Source organism: Pinus tabuliformis, chromosome 7 (genome assembly GCF_031772625.1).
Source record: "Pinus tabuliformis cultivar Carrire ecotype Pingquan chromosome 7, CPIR1, whole genome shotgun sequence".
Lineage (NCBI taxonomy): Eukaryota > Viridiplantae > Streptophyta > Pinopsida > Pinales > Pinaceae > Pinus > Pinus tabuliformis.
Window position 1 is genome coordinate 1,426,492,843 of NC_142293.1, and position 18,647 is coordinate 1,426,511,489.

The following is an 18,647-nucleotide window of genomic DNA, read 5'->3' on the forward strand; positions in this document are numbered from 1 at the left end:
ACGGTAGTACTTGGCACGATATTAGATGAAGATGCACCTGTTAGCATCATGCCTTCTACTGCTTGGCAAGATTTGGGCTCCCCACAACTTGTGCTTGTCACCCAGAATCTATTGGCTTTCAACGGAGGGACCATTCAACCCTTAGGGATCCTTCTGAAGTTCCCTATTACTTTGGGAGGAAAGACCGTCTATATAGATGTGATGGTAGTCCAAGGTCCGTTAGATTTCAATCTTCTCCTTGGATGTGACTGTGTTTATGTTATGGGAGCTCTTGTTTCTTCGCTTTTCCGTGTGGTTTGTTTTCCGCACGAAGGAAGAATTGTGACTATTGATCAATTGTCATTCATTGGTCACCAAGCATCTCTTTTGCAACCATCATCCCCTATCAGCTCTTGTTTGCAAGCAGTACCTTTCCCGCCACAGGTCAATTATGTGGCTACCCTTTCCATCTCCGCATCTACTGATGATCACACAGATGGTATAGTACATTATGTACTGGGGGCATTGGAACCTGATCTGCCTTTGGTACCACATGACATGTATTCCTCCCAAAGCATGGTTCTTCCATCTAGTGAGGATCTCTTGGGATCCATGTTCTCGTATGGTCCATGAACAGATGCGATGATGATAGTTCTTGGTCTTGTGTCAACATCATTAAAAAATGAAACAAGAGATGAGGACAGTTCTTTTCTTGTGTCAACCTCATTAAAAAATGAACCAAGAGATGAGGATAGTTCTTTTCTTGTGTCAACCTCATTAAAAAATGAACCAAGAGATGAGGATAGTTCTTGGTCTTGTGTCAACCTCATTAAAAAATGAAACAAGAGATGAGGACAGTTCTTTTCTTGTGTCAACCTCATTAAAAAATGAACCAAGAGATGAGGACAGTTCTTTTATTGTGTCAACCTCATTAAAAAATCAACCAAGAGATGAGGATAGTTCTTGGTCTTGTGTCAACCTCATTAAAAAATGAAACAAGAGATGAGGAAAGTTCTTGGTCCTGTGTCAACCTCGTTAAAAAATGAAACAAGGAATTATGAGCATAGTTTTTGTCTTGTGTCAAGCTCGTTAAAAAATGAAACAAGGGTCCGGAGCATAGTTCCTTGTCTTGTTTCAAGCTCATTAAAAAATGAAACAAGGGTCTTGAGGATAGTTCTTTTACTGTGTCAACCTCGTTCAAAAATGAAACAACTCCCTTTTCCAGATCGAGTCTTTGATTAAGATCTCGTAAAATCCCAGTCAAGTCTTTCCAAGATCTCGCAAGTGAACCTTCATTCCATCCACCTAGTTGAATGCAATGAAGCTTGGGGGGCCTGTACCTCGATTTGAGTCATTATGCTAGGGGCATGCAAACTTATAGCAACCATAGTTTAAGCATAGTTTTTCATTTCAAGCTTGTGTAAACATGAAACCGACACCAAGCAAAGTTCTCTATGGTTCAAGCTTGTGTAAACATGAACCCACACCCAATTTTAACCCTCGTGATTGCCATTTTTATTAGCTACTTTCTATTAGATGAGCCTTGGTTGTTTCATTCCATCGCCACCATCTCTTCGGCCGATCATATGCTTTCACTTGGTTGTTTTTCCTTTCCTGAGGGACCGTAGTGATGAGTGGTTTTATTAGCCAGCGTCTTGACCCTTACATGTTTTGAGCAATTCCACCATTGCCGAAACTAGTTGCTACCCTTTATACCACTCATCCTTCCAGGACGACTCACCTTTAAGATCTTTTTTGACTCGTAAAAGATGAAAAGATTGCCGAGTATTTTTCCCTTTTTGACTCGTTAAAGAGAATAAAAATGGGGGTCCGCTTTCAGCTCTTTTCCGACCCATTAAAAATGAAAAGATGGTCGAGCCCTTGTCTTTTCAAACTCATTAACAGATGTGAAACGTTGTACACCCAGTATAAATTTACCCCTTTTTTGAGCTGGGAGGCACTATTTATGAAAATGGTACTCCTTGGCTGAAATGGTCAAGCGGTTTCCTTGGGTATTGTTTTCTACCTTTTCGGATTCAAGGGACAAATTTACAAAAAGGGACCTTTGGAGTTTTCTTTTCTCTATCTTTTTCAAACTCTCTAAATATGAAAAGACTCCGAGTTTTACCTATGTCGGACTCGTTAAACCCTGACGACATTGGACTTGTCATCATGACGAGACCGAGCTTCTCCTTCCTAGGGCTCGTTAAAATCACTAGGTCGGATTTTTCCGAAGGACAAACTTACATTACAAGCATATGTTATCCCCTTCAAGCTTGTGTTTCAAAAATAATTGGGGTACTCGCCAGAAATGGTGGGGGGAAATTTGGAAGTATTTCATTGGTTGTATTAATTATTATGGCAGCTTGTCGCTCTTGAACATCAACACTCTTTCTACTTCATGTCAAGTTGGGATATCCTCACTTTATCATTGGCCTTCTGGGTTTTGGGTTAACAATTTTGCCCCATTCCATCAGATCCTTATTGCATCATCATGACCTTTGATCCCTTGGTACCAAAATGCTACCAAACTTCAGAGTTGTGTCGCCGATATGTTCAAGAGCTTAATCCTTCTATAGTTTGTATCCTTACACACCTTCCTCAGATTCTTTGTCTCATCCATATTCATCTTGTTCCTTTGTCTCACATCGATGATGTGGGAAACATTATGGCCCTCCTTCAACCGATCGCTTCCTGTCGACTTCAACTCATTATCCGGGAAGTTGATCTAGAGACTCCTTTCTAGTACCTTGGAGCTTGCATGCCTTAATGGCAAGTTCTTCACATTCGACGATAGGCTTTCATTATTAACCTTCGATCGGGTGATTTCATGGGTGTTCGACTTCAAATCATTCTTCACACTTAGTGGATTCTACTAATGGTACCTTGAGAACCATTTACATTACTAGTGGTCTCTCTTGCACTTGTTAACGATTTACATCATTGACTGGTAATCAAGTGATTTTCTGGTATTCTCGACTTCAGCACATATATTCACATATTAGAATTTGCACCATGATCGGGTTGGGATTCAAGACCCTGGGCTTAGATTACACAAGTCAAGGTTGTGTGGATTGGTTCATGATAGAATACATGACTCTTTTTATTGGATGGCTGTGACCATACCTGAGTCTTTTATATGGTCCTTTTGATTGGATGGTTGCGTCCATACCACATATCATTTATGTTTATCTTATGTATGGCTGCACCCATGCCTTATGCACATGTATTTCCTTTCACTATGTAGTCATGTCTCAGAGATATCAGTTGTACTTGTGTTTGCAAGTTCTCCGCGATGGTGTTCTGTTTTAGTTATGGATTCGTAAAACATTTCACCCCTCCCACTCACTCCGCCTTCATGCTTTAGGGGGCATCTGTTACACAGTAATTTGTCACCGACCCCACATTCCCTGATGCTGGACACTGATTGTCTGTGTTATTAACATATGCCTTGTGTCATGTTACAAATTATGTGTCAATGTCTTCCTTATCACCTCAAGAAGAATACCTCAGTTCACTACTCCTAGAGCAGACCCTTTTTTACCTATGTTTTTGGGTCATCACGGGTCAGCAGTTGTTCCACCTGCGAAGATGGCCAAGATTGAACTAGCCCTAGCGAAGTCTTCACTCTATCTCTGTGTTGCACTCACGACGAGCTACTTTTGGCGAGTTTTTTAAACAAACTGTCGAAGCTTCGAAGTGTAACAGCTTCATGGGCGGTCCTAGGGTTGGTTGTTGGATCAGATGAGCTCGCCTCTCTCCTTTGGGATGGTTGTTCCACCTTTTGTGAAACCTCTCAAAGGGATAAGCTCTTTCTCCCATCTCTTATGGAAGCTCCTCCTCCTATAAATACCTCCTCCATGGCTGAGATCAGCTAGCTTGGTAGCTTCAAAGTTCAAGAGTTTAATAGTAAAAGTAGAGAGTTTTGCTAGAGTGTGGAAGTAGCCTCTCATATAACTTAGCTTGGGATGGTTTTGAGTGGAATTGGCTTGATTACAAGAGTGTTCTAGAATTAGCCTTTTGGGTAGGAGAGAGAGTTATTCGTCCTTTTGGGAGATAGTTCATGAGTGAATGCTTGTAGAAACATGCTGACAGGGCCCTTCAAGGAGACTTACAACATCAAGGCTTGGTTCTAAGTTTTACTTCAATTTACATTAATACAAATAAATAGCTTATTTCCTATATCTTATGTTGAATTGCGTAGTGATAGCTTGAAGCTCCTTGACTCTTTAAGTAGATTGTTTTTGTCGTACTCTATTATGTTCGTGGTTGTGCTCTGTATGTTGTTTTCAGGTACAAGTGATCAGAAGAATGAGAGCTAGAGCAACACAACAGGGACTTCACCGAACAACGATTTGAAGGTAGGCCTTCATGACATCAAATTTCTAAGGAAATTTTCTTTGGTATTGTCTTTGTTGTGACTAGACCCACTCTAGGGATAGAGGGGTTGCCTCTGTCCGCAGAGGAAACTTGCCTGCGTCACACCCGTTTTGGAGCCTCCCTACCAACCTTTCATAGCACCTTGTCTTTCTTGATAAAGTACACAAGCTTAAGTGTTTTTCATCCACAAAGGCAGTTTGTCGATCATAGTTTGATCCATTCCCCTCACAGGTTGTTCACCCGGACTTGGTCCAGCTGCAAGCTGAGAAAATTCCCCAAGAAAATTGTGCATTTCTAGAGGGCAACCAACCTTCCCTCCAAAAATTACACAATCCTATCTGGCATCCTGCTAGCCTACAAGATTACATAATCCTGCCAGTCAGCACTCCCAATAGGATTTGTGCAATTTTCCCCAGCAAGGCTGCTCAACCCAAAATTTGTGCAAATCTAGGCAGCAGTCGGCTACTCTGCCTAGAAATTGTGCAAACCTCCTGGGCAGTTAGCCCAGCTCCCAACCAGAAATGGGCATTTATCTCAAGTAGTTGAGCAGCTGCATGCATGAGCAGTTCAGTTGACCAGTTCCACCCGGGACCAAGGAAACTTGACTTGCATGCATGCATGAGTTTCTATTCCTTGAATAGAAAAAGGTAGCATGCAAAGGCATCCCTTGTTTCAGGGATCTATGTTTAGCAGTTGGAGGTTACATGCAAGGATCATTTCAAAAACCTCCCACCAAGTGTCGCTTTCCCTAGATTTGTGGCATGCGCATCACAACCTCGATGTTATCAAAACTCATCAACCAGATGTTGCAGAGCTCATTCCTCACATCAACCTTGCAGCTCTGACATCCCACATCACATTTAGGAGCAGTCGGCACATTTAGCTCAGTTCTTTCGAGGTAAGCCCGCTTCCCATGCCTTATGTTGCTTTTTTGTTGCTTTTTGTGTTTTCGCTTGTGTGAGTACTATTTGCTTGATTTCAGTGAGCGCTTGCTATCGTTTACATGTATACTAGCTTGTCCTAGCACTATTTCAGTTTTTGTTGCTATCTCACTGTTGTCGCATGCATGAAACTGTTTTTCACGAACGGTCGTCGATTCGACTACTCGCCTCACCCACATGCATGTTGCTCTGTTTTCTGAATATGTCATTCATATTTTGCATGCATGATCATTCACTTATGCTTATACTTAGTATCACCATGCATTCACACTCACATTCACTTTCAATTTCATGTCGGCAAGTCTGGGCAGCCTTGGCCCAGACTCTGCCTCACCAAGAGCCTCACCAAGACAAGATTGCGCAATCCTAAGAGGGAAGGCTCAGTCTTCCTCTCAGGAAATTGCGCATTTCTACCAAGGCACTGTCCTCCAGCAATATTTTTCACATTTCTGAGGGACAGTGACTTTGGCCCAAAAAATTGCACAATGCAGTCACTGAGCCTGCAGCCATTGCCAACTGAAATTGCGCATTTCACAATTCCAATAGTCAGTAACCAGACTAGACTGTACATTGCACAGTTCCAGCAATCAGATAGTCTACCAACAACCCAGACTGTGCCTTGTACATTCTTGGCAGTCAGTCCCCTGACCTCCCGGCCGAAATTGCGTAACCTTCATGATCAGTCATATAGGTATGTTGCAAGTTAGTTCTCAAGTTAATTTTGGTTTTCGACTGACAGATTTCTTTCCATGAGTGTTTCCATGTCTCCAGGTATCGCAGGTGTTCATCTGACTCTCAGCAGTGCAGGTACAATGGTTTCCAAGAGGGAAGAGTCAAAGACACCGTTCAGAGCACACCTGGAGATGCGGTCGATCAAATGTCTATGAGCTTTCCTACCCACGAAGATATCAAGTTGTTTGTAGACAAGAACATCAAGATATCACAACAAACAGCATCATGAACAACAACTAAAGGCAACATACCGAATGTAGTGAATGCAACGAATGCAATGAATTCAGTGAATACAGCAAATGCAGCAAACGCAGGGAATGCAATCAATGCAAGAGGAAGGTTGTTAACAACATAGGCGAAACAAAGTTGCAAGATCAAGAAGATCCATTGATAATGAAAGCAACTTTGGAGACTCAAGCTATGAGGTGACGACGCGACATGAAGATCGTGCAAAGATAGAGAATGGAACAAAGAAGGAGTTGCATGTGATGAAGAACCAACTTAAGGAAGAACATGAAGCTACACAGACAGACGAATGAGTTGCAGGAGGAACAAGAATAGAAATGGGCGCAACATGCACTCATAGATGAAATTGTTCCCGTACAAGTGAAAGATCCATTCCAACAGCTGGCATGGAGCAGACATGGTGAGCAATGTTGTTGATTACATGCAAGGGATTTAGTAGCATGCATGTTATTGTGTGCACGCATGCAATCCAACCCATTCAGTACCCTCACCAACGCGAAGAAAAGAAGCAAGTCCAACTGGAGTTGAACATGTGCTTCGACAAGTTGATGTGCATGGCCACCAGCGCACACTTGAAGATCAACACGGACACTATGCATCAGTGTGTTGCTGGTTCAGCCGCACCCAAGAAGACCATGTGCATGTTAGCAGATGAGTTGGATGAAGGAGCTGAACCAATGCATTGGTTGCAACAGAGGCAAGAGTTCGCTTTAGCAAGATGTCACCATGGGGTGCATGCACACCATCACGGATGACCAAGCTTGGCATCAACTCACCACCTTCACCATCACAAGCATGTCAAAGCGTTGGTCTCATCACAACGGATGAGTGCCAGTGATGTCTTGCAAGACTTGCTCAAGCCATGTTGCCTCACATGAGTACATGTGCATTATAATGTAATATCATGTCAAGTGTACGTCCAGTGTCAATAGTTGGATGTAACAGTCATAGAGTAGGTGAAGAGTCATGAGGATCATTGAACTATCACAAAGGGGAATGTCAAGGGTCACCCCACCCTTTGCTATAAATAGTCCCTCATAAATCATTGTAGATGCTTTCGGTCAGCCAAGCTTCTGATAAGGCTATCTTGGACAAAGCTTGGACAGTATTGTAACGCGCCTTGGCTTCTCCACTACACGGAGCTAGTTCATCTCTTTGGAGGAGCAAGTGGATGTGGATGTAACGTTCCACTGTTTGGGCTAATAGGTTTACATGGATGTATTGTATGATTGGGACTTACACTTCCTTATATAATAAGAGCGAACACATTTTCATGCATATGTTGTTACTATAGTTGGACTTTTCCGGTTTCTTAGCAATGTATGTTTTTTCACTTATGTAGTTGTGTATGAACTGCTTTGTATGTGATTATATGAATCTTGTTACAGATGTGTTGTTGGTTTAACCATCACTTTGGATTGCCGACTGATCTTCTTTCCAGCTTGTGATGCATCTTCGCTCGTGTGTTCCCTTCTCAGCTGAGTACTGCTACAGGTTGCCAAGGGGCGCACTCATCTCACCCCCCATGTGTTAGAACCTCTCATTCACCTTCCTTGACTCACTGCAATGGTCACACCCTTACTACTGACAGAGTTATCTTACTTGCCTCTGTGCAACATCACGGTCAAGGCATTACCTTACAACCCACTGCTAGGACTCCTACACCAAACGGTCTAAGGTCTAATTGGGACTTCTTACCGGGGAGATCCCCTTGACATGTTGGCGGGTCTAGCACCGTCAACACCTTGCAAGACTATTGATCTCTGTCGCCCTCTACCAACATGTGCACAAGCTTCTCTTGCACACTCTTCCTCTCACAAGCTCCACACAAAAACTTGTGCTTCCTATTTCTTGGTCTCACCAACTCATGCTCACTGAAACAATGATTAAACTTGTGCCTTCGTTCCTTCTTTTAATGGCAATTCGAATGGTTAAAATTAGTGAGTTTTATAATTAAGGAATTATTTTGTGATTTATTGAGTTAGCATGGGTTAATTACTCATGCAACTCATCCTATTTCAAGCCAACCACCTGAAACTCAATCACTTGTGTTTTTCCTCAATTAACTCACACTATAAAATCAAAAACTCAACCTTCAATTTCAACACATCAGTTAACTGCCACTTAACTCATCTTAATTTTTAGGGACTGATTCCTAAAATATAGGAACTTGTCTAATTTATAGGGAATCTCCTATTTTTTAGGAACTCGAGTCATGCACAAGAAGGAACTTGTTCTAGCTCCTATGATTAAGGCACAAATCAAGGAACCCTTTTCTCACTAATATTTTCAACACTGTTTCCGTAAAGAGAAACTCTCAAGAGGGGAATTCCACCTGGATTATAACAGGTGGGCCTGTATCCTCGTCTGATTCTGTGAATTCCCAATTAGCAAGCTTTCTTGCCATTGTTTTCATCTTGATATCCAACTTTTCAATTTGTTTTCGAGCCTCATCTAGGCATAGTAGAATCTCTTGTTTCTCCTTCGATTGCTCCACCAACACCTTGCCCATTATGATTTTGAGTTGTTAGTAAATATCCACCTTTTGCATGTATCTTGTGTGCCTCGATCTTGTGCTTCCTGTGTCTAGAATCCAATTGCCAATTTTCTCCATGACCTTTTTAGTGGCAATAAATCTATGTTCAATTCTGGCTTCCCTCTCAGCATTCTCAATTTTTCTTTGGATTGTTGGTGGGATATTATTGTAATAGACTTGTGCCAAGTGCTCCACTATTGTTTTTCCAAGGAGGTCAATGGGACATTACTACTTTCACAACCTCTTTTGCTGTGAGAGCCTCTTTTGCTATGAGAGCCTCTTACTCGAGGCATGGTATTCCACCAGCGAAGAGAGAAGGACCTAGTTTAGCCCAGACCCAAAGACTACTCACCAGAGGGCCAAAAGCAAAACCATTTTTTGATTGAGGATAAGATAACTAGAGAGTGAATATAAATAAAGTATGAAGGAATTGAGAGCGTAGGGATTAAAAAAAACCACATCCATAGGATCCATAGGAGAATACAAAGTAGATCAAAGTCAAAATCAGGAAGAGAGCCTAGAAAAACTTTCCATGAAAGTAGTGTCAAAACTGGTAGGAAACCACCAGAGGAATTCTTGGGGAAAATTCAAAGCCTTTGATCACTGTTGTGAAGCTTGGATAATAGAGAGAATGAGCCATTATTGACTAGGCTCCAGGGAGAACGAAAACAACCATTGAGCCACACAGACTCACAGAGTCAGTAATCTAGAAGCTTGAAACTTCAAGAGGGCCTAAACTGAACCAGAGTGAAACAAAGAACATCATGAAGAGACTAGAAGGAGACCCGAAAGAGACCAGAGGAGAATAGAGAGACTCAGAACCTCTAGTCCATTTAACATCCAAAGCCTGGAACTTGCAATTACATTTAAAAAACATTTGTCCAAGGGCAACTGATTTATAGTACTAATGCAAACCAATCCATAAAATCCAAGGGATGTGGATATGCTGAGTGATATGATTTTTGGGAAAGGTCCATGTTCCCATCATCCAACATTCTTGCAAACCAAATTCCAAAATGGCATTCCCTATTTCCTCCATAACTATCATGTTGTCAAATCTCCTTTGAGTGCAATGATGCCCTTTGGAGTGGAGCCCCATCACCATACAGAACCAGCCTAACTCATGAACCTCTATAATTTCCAGTACATTTCTTGCAAATGGTGCATGCTGCTTATATGCATGCAGCTGCTAGGTGGAGGAGGCAACTATAATTTGATTGTTTTGCACTTGACCACTCATCATGCACTTAACCTGAAATTAATGCTCACCCTCCATGGGGAAAATAATGAAATTTAAAAAAATCAAGATATTCAAAATTGCTTCAAAAATTAAGCAATGAGTCAAAATAAACATGACATAGATACACACCATTCAGGTTTTATATAAAAAATAAAAAACCAAAATGATATTTTAATAACATGACCCACATACAGACCATTCAATATATATATATATATAAGTATTAATAATAAAAACACTAAAATGATAATTTAGCTATTTAAAATGAGCGAGTGGATACATAGTTCAAATTTGAAAAATACGTAAATATCATTTAGTCCAAAATTTCTGTCCACATTAAATCTTCACTGCAGACCTTTGAACCTCTCAAAATCTTGAGAATGGTTGCAACTTGCTATGCATGATCCAAAGACCAAATAATTAGTATGGATTGCTTTCTTGTTGGTTTGTGTGCTTAGCAAACCAGTTATAGATGACAGCTTGCCTCCATAAACATGTCAAATAACATTTTTCTATTATTGATCTCAAGTTTTTTTTCTTTCACTATTGTATTCATCATTTTCCAAGTTGACCTCGTATGGGATCACTCTTGGTTGAGTAGACACCAAAACAACATTTTTTGGCACTTTTGGGGCCACTAGGTTGAGGGATGCCCAGTTGTCCCTTGCACATCCTTGATTCTGGCAAGAGACACCTTGGGGGGATGTCCATAATGAAAAGGGAGTGTCCCCATTCTTGGTCAATTACCTTGCAACATGGGAATCCCATGGATGGGTTCCCTAGGTGTAGGATGTGTTCTTGTCTAACATTGAATGAAAGATAACATAACAAGTTTCAAAAGAGATAAAATCAAATGCTAAAAGGCCCAAAAGTAAAAACGGGAAACAAGTAAAAGAAAGAAGTCCTAAAGGTGTTAAGAATAAGTTTTCTTAGCTCCAAGGCCAAGAAAAATCGGGCAATGAGATTCTTGTGGTTCACTGATTGTGTTTCTAAATTCCACTTTGCATGAATGGTATAGTATTGAAGACTTTCTTATGACACCTCCAGTGGTTAAAGTTGTTTGGAAATTGGAAGTAAGAGGTAATGACCCTACAATTAGCATAATAGTAGGAGAATATTTTTCTTTGAGAGTTTTTTTTCTAATATGACAAACTCAATAAGATTCTAAAAGTAGGACCCCACAAAAAGAGAACAAATACATCATGTTTATCCCTACTGGAATACTGCTTTGGCTTAAACTGAATAGCATGGAAATGAAAATAATTACACTGATAGGATGAATAATGAATGTAACTGGCGATGGCTATTGATTAGAACTCTTATCAGCATTTAGCACAAGCATGTTAACTGTTGTTCGAGTTTCTCATTGTGTTTATCTTCTGGTTCCATTTAACATTTGACTTATTTGGTTTATATATATATTTTGTTCCCTAAATCCATTGTGGACACCCGTTCCATTTAATCCCTATTTTGGAATCTTGTGCAACATAGGTCCAAAGTCCAGTTCTAGTTCAAGCCAATGTTGGGCTTTCTTGGAGCTCTAGTCAAATCTATTGTAGATCACAGCACAAAGGAATTCAAGAAGCATTTCCTGGTATTTATGAAACACATTTCTAGGTTTTCAATCAAAATTTGTTCACATTATTGATGTAAAGAGATCCCAACGATTGCAAGGTTAAATGAATTAAAGTCTTAATCTTGTTTGGTTTTGCATCATGATTTTGATATTGTTAGAACTACAACGATTGCAAGGTTAAATGAATTAAACTCTTAATCTTGTTTGGTTTTGTGTCATGATTTTGATATTGTTACAACTATATCTACGGTGTGTGGGGACCTTGTGTTGTCCAATATATGAAATATATTTATTGGGGTTAATTATGTAGAGTAAGGTATTGATGCATGACCCATCTCCCATGAGAATGGGTCAAAATGATCAATTCATGACTAATCCTCAAGCGAGATGTGTCATGCATTATTAACTTTCTCTACACAGTTAATTCCAAAAATAATAATTTATATTTATAGGTTCTCTTCAACTTTGGAATTATGATGAATTTGTTGTTATTTTTTATGATTTTTAGGGCTAATGTTTGCAGAAGGTAATCTTCTGTGTTGCTATTTTCCCACTGAAATTCTAAGTTTTTTCATTTTCTTCAGTGATTAGGACTAGAATCCAGCTATTTGGAAAGTTCGTTGTCCAATTGTCAATTGGAATGTATAGACTTAGGGATCTAGCTTGCTAAATTCACAGGGAACGTGTACCACCCACAATTGAGAAAATGAAAATTGCACTAATTTATTTCTGCTAACCATTCGAGCTGGTACACTTCATTTTTGATTTGGCACTTTTGTTAGAAGGTTAGTGCGCTACTTGTATTATTTGTAAGTGTATCATAGTGTGGATTTACTAAAACTAAAGATAGTAATCTGAGTTGTATGCCATAATTGCCAATCCATATTGTTTGTGGTGTCCTGAGATGTTGCTTAATGAATTTTTAGCTGGCAAAGTAACTCATATTTCAACCAAAGAAAATTTGGTGTACCAACACTTACATTTTAGCTTATCATTTGTTAGCAGTCAACTTTCTCTTGTGAAGATATATTTGCTTTGAGCATGAGATTTTCTTTATTAGTATTTCAATATTTGTTTGCTCTGGATAAGTATAATATATTTGCAGTTGCTTCATATTGAAGTGGATAAGGGTCTTCACTATTAGCCATGGGGTGTTGGTAGGAACATTATCTAATAAGAAGTTAGGGAAATATCCATTACAACTTGTCAACTACATTATCTGTCAATAATAAGCATGGTTATGCATCTTGACATGGATGTCCTTTTGCAGTTTTTCCTATATCAACTATTGAGAGGGCTGAAGTACATACACTCAACAAATATTCTGCATAGAGATTTAAAGCCCAGTAATTTGCTTCTAAATGCAAACTGTGACCGAAAAAATGTGATTTTGGGATTGCACAGACTACTTCAGAAACAGACTTTATGACAGAGTATGTTGTTACTCATTGGTATCATGCACTAGAAACACTATTGAAATGTCCTGGGTATACAGCAGTCATTGATATCTGGTCAGTGGGCTGCATTTTTGTGGAGAACTAAAGCAGGTGCCCTTGTTTCCTGGTAAAGATTATGTTCAACAATTAATGCTCATCACTGAGGTAAATGCTTATTCATTCTTTTTTTTTTACAAAGATGGGCAAGTCTATGCTTAAAACATAAATGATTTGATGTCAATGATAACAATTGAGATACAAATTGAAATGGGCTGCTTTACCTATCTTAAATCATCAGACACTGATTTCTTCTGTGTTTGGTTTCTTAATAGTTAATTGGTTCACCAGATGACTCTGATATTGGCTTTTTACTGAGTGACAATGCTAGAAGATACATCAGGTAACTTCCACAGTTTCCTAAGCGATCTTTTTCTTAGAAATTCCCTAACATGGCTCTAGCAGCTGTAGATTTACTTGGAAAAATGCTTGTATTTGATACAAGAAAACACATTACATGTATTTTACTTGTTTCTCTTATAATTGGCTAGTTATTATTATTTTCAGATGTGTTGTGATAGCATCAGGTTTTTTGCCCCGGAGAAGGGAAGTTCTACACTGAAGATGTGCAATATGATTTTAGTTTTTCTTATCTCATCTTCAACTGAATCATGTTATATGTTATTATTGTGTTGCTCTTTAGTTCAAGAGGCCTTGAGTCACCCTTACTTGCCAAGTCTGCATGACATCAATGATGAAACCAGCTGCCCCAGTCCTTTCAACTTTGATTTGAGTAGCCCTCGTTCACTGAGGTACATATAAAAGAGCTCATTTGGAGGGAATCTCTTAACTTCAACCCAGGCATGATGCAATAGCTGGAGCAGACAGACTTGATATTTATCTTGCAATCCCTCTTTACTAGTTATGTTATTATGTTTCTGCAAGGAAATCCTTCTCTTGGTTTGTTATTGCCTTCTGAAGGTTTGCAGAACATTGTGTAGGTGTGCAAACTTATTTTATTAGAGTCAGGTTTGCTTTTATTCTTTGAAGGTCTGGTAAAAGAAAAGGAATTGATGGATATGCTTACATATCGATTGGGGAAATTGTGTATTCCTAATCTGAGCTAGCTATTGGCCTCTACTTTATTATCATTGGACATTAAAATGTAATTGGGAAACTTAATAATCTAAAGTAAACACCAAAGGAATTTCTAAGTTTTGTCTTGCAAACATGATTTCATACATTTGGATTTCCAAGTGTGACAGATTACTTGGAAATGGTGCCATCTTTGGTACTAATAACATTTCTTGGTATTTTGTACACAACACTCTTGAAGAATTATATAATCTGGGAGTTATATCCATAACTGGAAATTTGGAATATGGGAGTTGGTTGTATGGATGAAAATTTTAATAATATTTGATTTGGGAGTTGGTTGCAGGAGTTAGAAGTCACTTTATTGTGCTCTTCTTTATTGCAATGTATACCTTGGTCTTGATGTCCTGTAATTAATTCCTTAACCAATGTCTGATTTATGGTGTAGAATTCTCAGTTAATTGGTGGAAATGAACAAAGAAGATTGTTTATGAAAGATATGCCAACACATTTTTAATGGTTTTGATTGTTTAGAACAGTTTTAGTACTACTGTAATGGGAAGGCAAGGAAATTTAGGGTCCTTGGTGGTTTATGTCAACGAAGTTCATGAAACTGAGAAAGTATGAAAAAGTTGAGGTCATCATTGATAGTGTTACAAAAAAACCAGGATCTCAACATGCCAACTCTGATGAAAATATTTATAAAAGCAGGGAAATCATGGAAAAACACATAAATAATGAATTTGTGCTATTAAAATGCCACTGGAGGTGCTTGTAAAATGAAGTAAGATTTTCTGAAAGTTATTTACTTTGTACAAACTGTCTACTTTTAACAGTATGGATTGTGTTGATAAAATGTAGTGTAGATCCTATATTTGTTCACCAATCTAAGATTTTGATGTTGGTGCTGGTTATTGAAGTACTGAAAGGACGCTTCAAGTGAGAATCTTGAATTTTCAACAAGGGATTATAGAGCATTTGAGGGTGTGCAGTCACTCTCTGTCTTGTGTGTACAATGTGTATTCATTGGAACAACCTAAGATGAGTATACATGTGAAATCTTCATGAGTGGAGATTGCAGATTACTTTGAAGTCAGTAGAGTACAGATAATATAGATAGATCCAAGATAACCGGAGGTGTGATATGAATTAGGCTAATTGGAATTTAACAACCAGTTTTTTAACTCTTCCTTTTTCTTTAATCAATGCTTTTACTTGGAAATAAGTGGTTTTTTTGTCCTATGATTTTATTTGATATTTTTGGCAACCATTTCTTGCATTATGATTCATAACTTTTAGTCTTTGTTTCTTTTTAATGCTAGATGATTTCCACAACTCTGAACTATATCCAGAAAATGTAGCATGGACAACTACGAGTGTAAATGAAGTTTACTTCTCACATTTGAGAAATTGGATGTGTTATGAATTGCAGTGTCAAATTTGCGGAGACCTGATAAAGAGGTGATGAATCGATGACCTTCAACTTCAGATTGTATGAGAAGGGATGCTCATAATGAACTTTGTGTTGATGTTAGTTGCCATTGGCACTGGTAAGACAAATGATTATTTTATTTTGAGGTAGGTCCCTTATTTATATGATAACAGACTATCTATGATGCCTCCTGTTAATATGTTGTCTTGATGCAAATGGGAAAAGTTATGTGCTTGTATTAACTTGCAGACATCGACAGACTTGTGGTGGGGAGTACATAAAGATAGTTGAACCACCAGGGTATCAAAACAAAGGAAAGCATGCTAAAAGCACTGGAAGGTAAATAATAGCTTTTGTTGTCTAGATTCATCTAATATTAATTGAAAGAATGCAAAGTCTTTTTTTTTAACCTAAGTTGCATGAAACTTGGAATTGGGTATGGGTTGCTGAAACGAGAATGTTGTGAATGTGTGACCCCAAACAGGTTGTGTACACAGATACATATATTACAAGAAAATAAGAATGATACACATCAATAACAATCAGGCAATAGCAAACACCGAAAGGAGGAGATACAATCATTTGTCTTTTGGTGGGGATCAGGTTAGTAGCCTTGGAAGCAGAATTGACAGAAATGACAAGAGAAATTCAGACTCTGTGCAGGTTCTTTAGGTCTAGTGATGTTGGTCTTGGGTATTTAGCAGTTTAGCATAGTAGAGAAGCAAAACAAGCTAGGAGAGATGGCATTGGCATTGTCTCTCACACAGATAACAATGGAGGGTCTTTTTGCAACATAAAGAATCTAGATAATGGAAATAAGTTTGTGGTGAATGAGGTAGGCGAAGATGGCATGTGAAACAAGCTCAGAGACACAGAAACTGGCAAGAAGCTAACCATGGAGGAGTTTGAGAGAGCTGTTGGGAATTCTCCTATTGTCCAGGAAATCATGCGGTGGGAAAGTGTGGAACGAGCAGAGGAGAAAGAGGATCCTGACTCAAATGGAAGGCTTAGTTTCAAGTCCAAAAAGAAAGGGGGTTGGTTAAAAACTATCAAGGTTATTGTCCACACAATTTGGGGGACCAAATATAAGAAGAGCAGTGATGAGAGGGGCACTTCTTTCGAAAAGGGGGGAAGGAGATCTAGTTTTGCTACAGATGATAGTCAGAATATTCTCCTGTATATTCCACAATAGATGAAAGTGTGTCAATATGGCAAGTCTTGCAAGGAATTAACAGTACTTTACATGCATCAAGAAATCCAAGCTCATCATGGTTCTATTTGGACGATGAAGTTCAACGTGGATGGCCATTATGTTACTAGAGTTGGTCAAGACCGTGTTATTTATGTGTGGACACTAGAAGGTGATAGAATCAGACCGCAAATTTGCTGCATCTGCCAATAAACCAGATGATAGTGCCTCCAATGCCCTATTTTACAATCAATGGTTCACCAGAATTGGTTTCCTTGAATATTGAAAACCTCGTAGATAAAATGAAAAGAGGAAAGGCCACCTCTGGTAGAAAGAGATCGATAATGGACTGTGCTTTGCTGCTGGAAAGTGTATTCTTGCTTTCGGAAAAACCAGTTTGTTCTTTTGAAGGTCATTTGGATGATGTCTTGGACCTTTCATCGCCCCATAGTCATGTTATGATGTCCCAGAAAAATAGAAAATTGTATGAAGCCATGCAGGAACTGTGTGTATTCTCATCTTCTTATGTAAATAGCATTATGATATTAGATCAGCCATAGAAATGTGGCGAGTTTGTGTTTGTTAGAAGAGATTTTTAACTAATTCCAAATCAAAGATGGTCCTTTCATGGCTTATCATAATTTTCCTATGGACATCTTAGCTGTTTCTGAAATTAGCTATGATGTTGGCTGTTGTCTGTGCCCTGAGGAAGCTTCCACCAGGACACTGCTGAAAAATGACAAAGAACTTCCCCATTAGGCCAAAAACCTGTTTAAAATGGTTGAGTTCCATTGCCACCTTGTCCGTCCAGTGCATGGTATTGTATTTTCTAGGACAAGTTGGTCATGACAACTATTTTATTAGTTAAACCTAAGTGTTTCATTTAATGAATGTCCAAAACAAACAGGACATGAATGAGAAATCCATATAGGGTAAATATAATGTATTGAATATATAGATGAGGGAGAAACTTGGGTTGGTGGAGAGCAATTGTCTTGCGAAAAGTAAGGGTTAGTTTTGTAACTTGTTTCCATGGATCTTTTCACCTTCAACAGATACAACAACCTACATCAAATCCAACTATCATAGCTCCTATGTGTGGCAGAGGTGTTTGTAGTGATAAAAAAGCTCTGGTCAAGGCTCAAGAGAGGTGCAACAGTCTTATAGAGTGTGATCAATCATAGGAGTATATACACTAACCTTAGGAGCAGTGTTATCCTTAGCATAGTGGCTATTTTAGTGTGTTGTTCCAGAGTTAGTTGTGTTCTTTTGTTAAGCTTTAGTCAACTGTTGTTCTAGATTTGGATTAGGCACTAACCTTAGGAACAGTATTATCTTTAGCGTAGTAGATACCTTAGTGTGATCCCTTAATTCAGTTAATGACTACCATGCAACTGAGGTTCATACCGAAGTTGTGACAGCTCACAACCTTAGGATGGGTTTTTTGGAGCTTCTAGAAGCCAAGTGGTTGTGACTTCTGGAAATGCCCAATATCCTAAGGCTGAAAACCCATCCTTGCATACTAATACCACCCTGCTCATGAGACATAGCACCACCTACAACAAAATTCCAAGGCACTTCTACTGAAATTGTGACCTATGGCAGGATTTATGAATCTTTTCTCCAGTTGGAGGTCAGTTGGACCGTGTACATTCAGTTGAATGAAATAGAATTAAGGCACGTTGCGTAGTCTTTTTTTTTCCCATCTCTTGGACTAACGTGTGAACTACTGAATCATCTAGTACAAATTTTCCTCCAGAAGTTGTGAAATTAAGCTCGCCACATCTTCTTTTGCTGAAGTATTGGCTTGAAAGGTGTGAACCCAACCACTACTCTTTATCAAGTTATTACTTATTGGTGGTGGTGTT

The 18,647-nt window shown here is 39.0% G+C and overlaps 1 pseudogene; it reads left to right on the forward strand.

The window, feature by feature from the left end:
- LOC149253029 (mitogen-activated protein kinase 6-like) overlaps positions 1 to 14,297 on the forward strand; it is a 28,855-nt pseudogene extending 14,558 nt beyond the window's left edge.
- Positions 14,298 to 18,647: the final 4,350 nt, after the last annotated feature.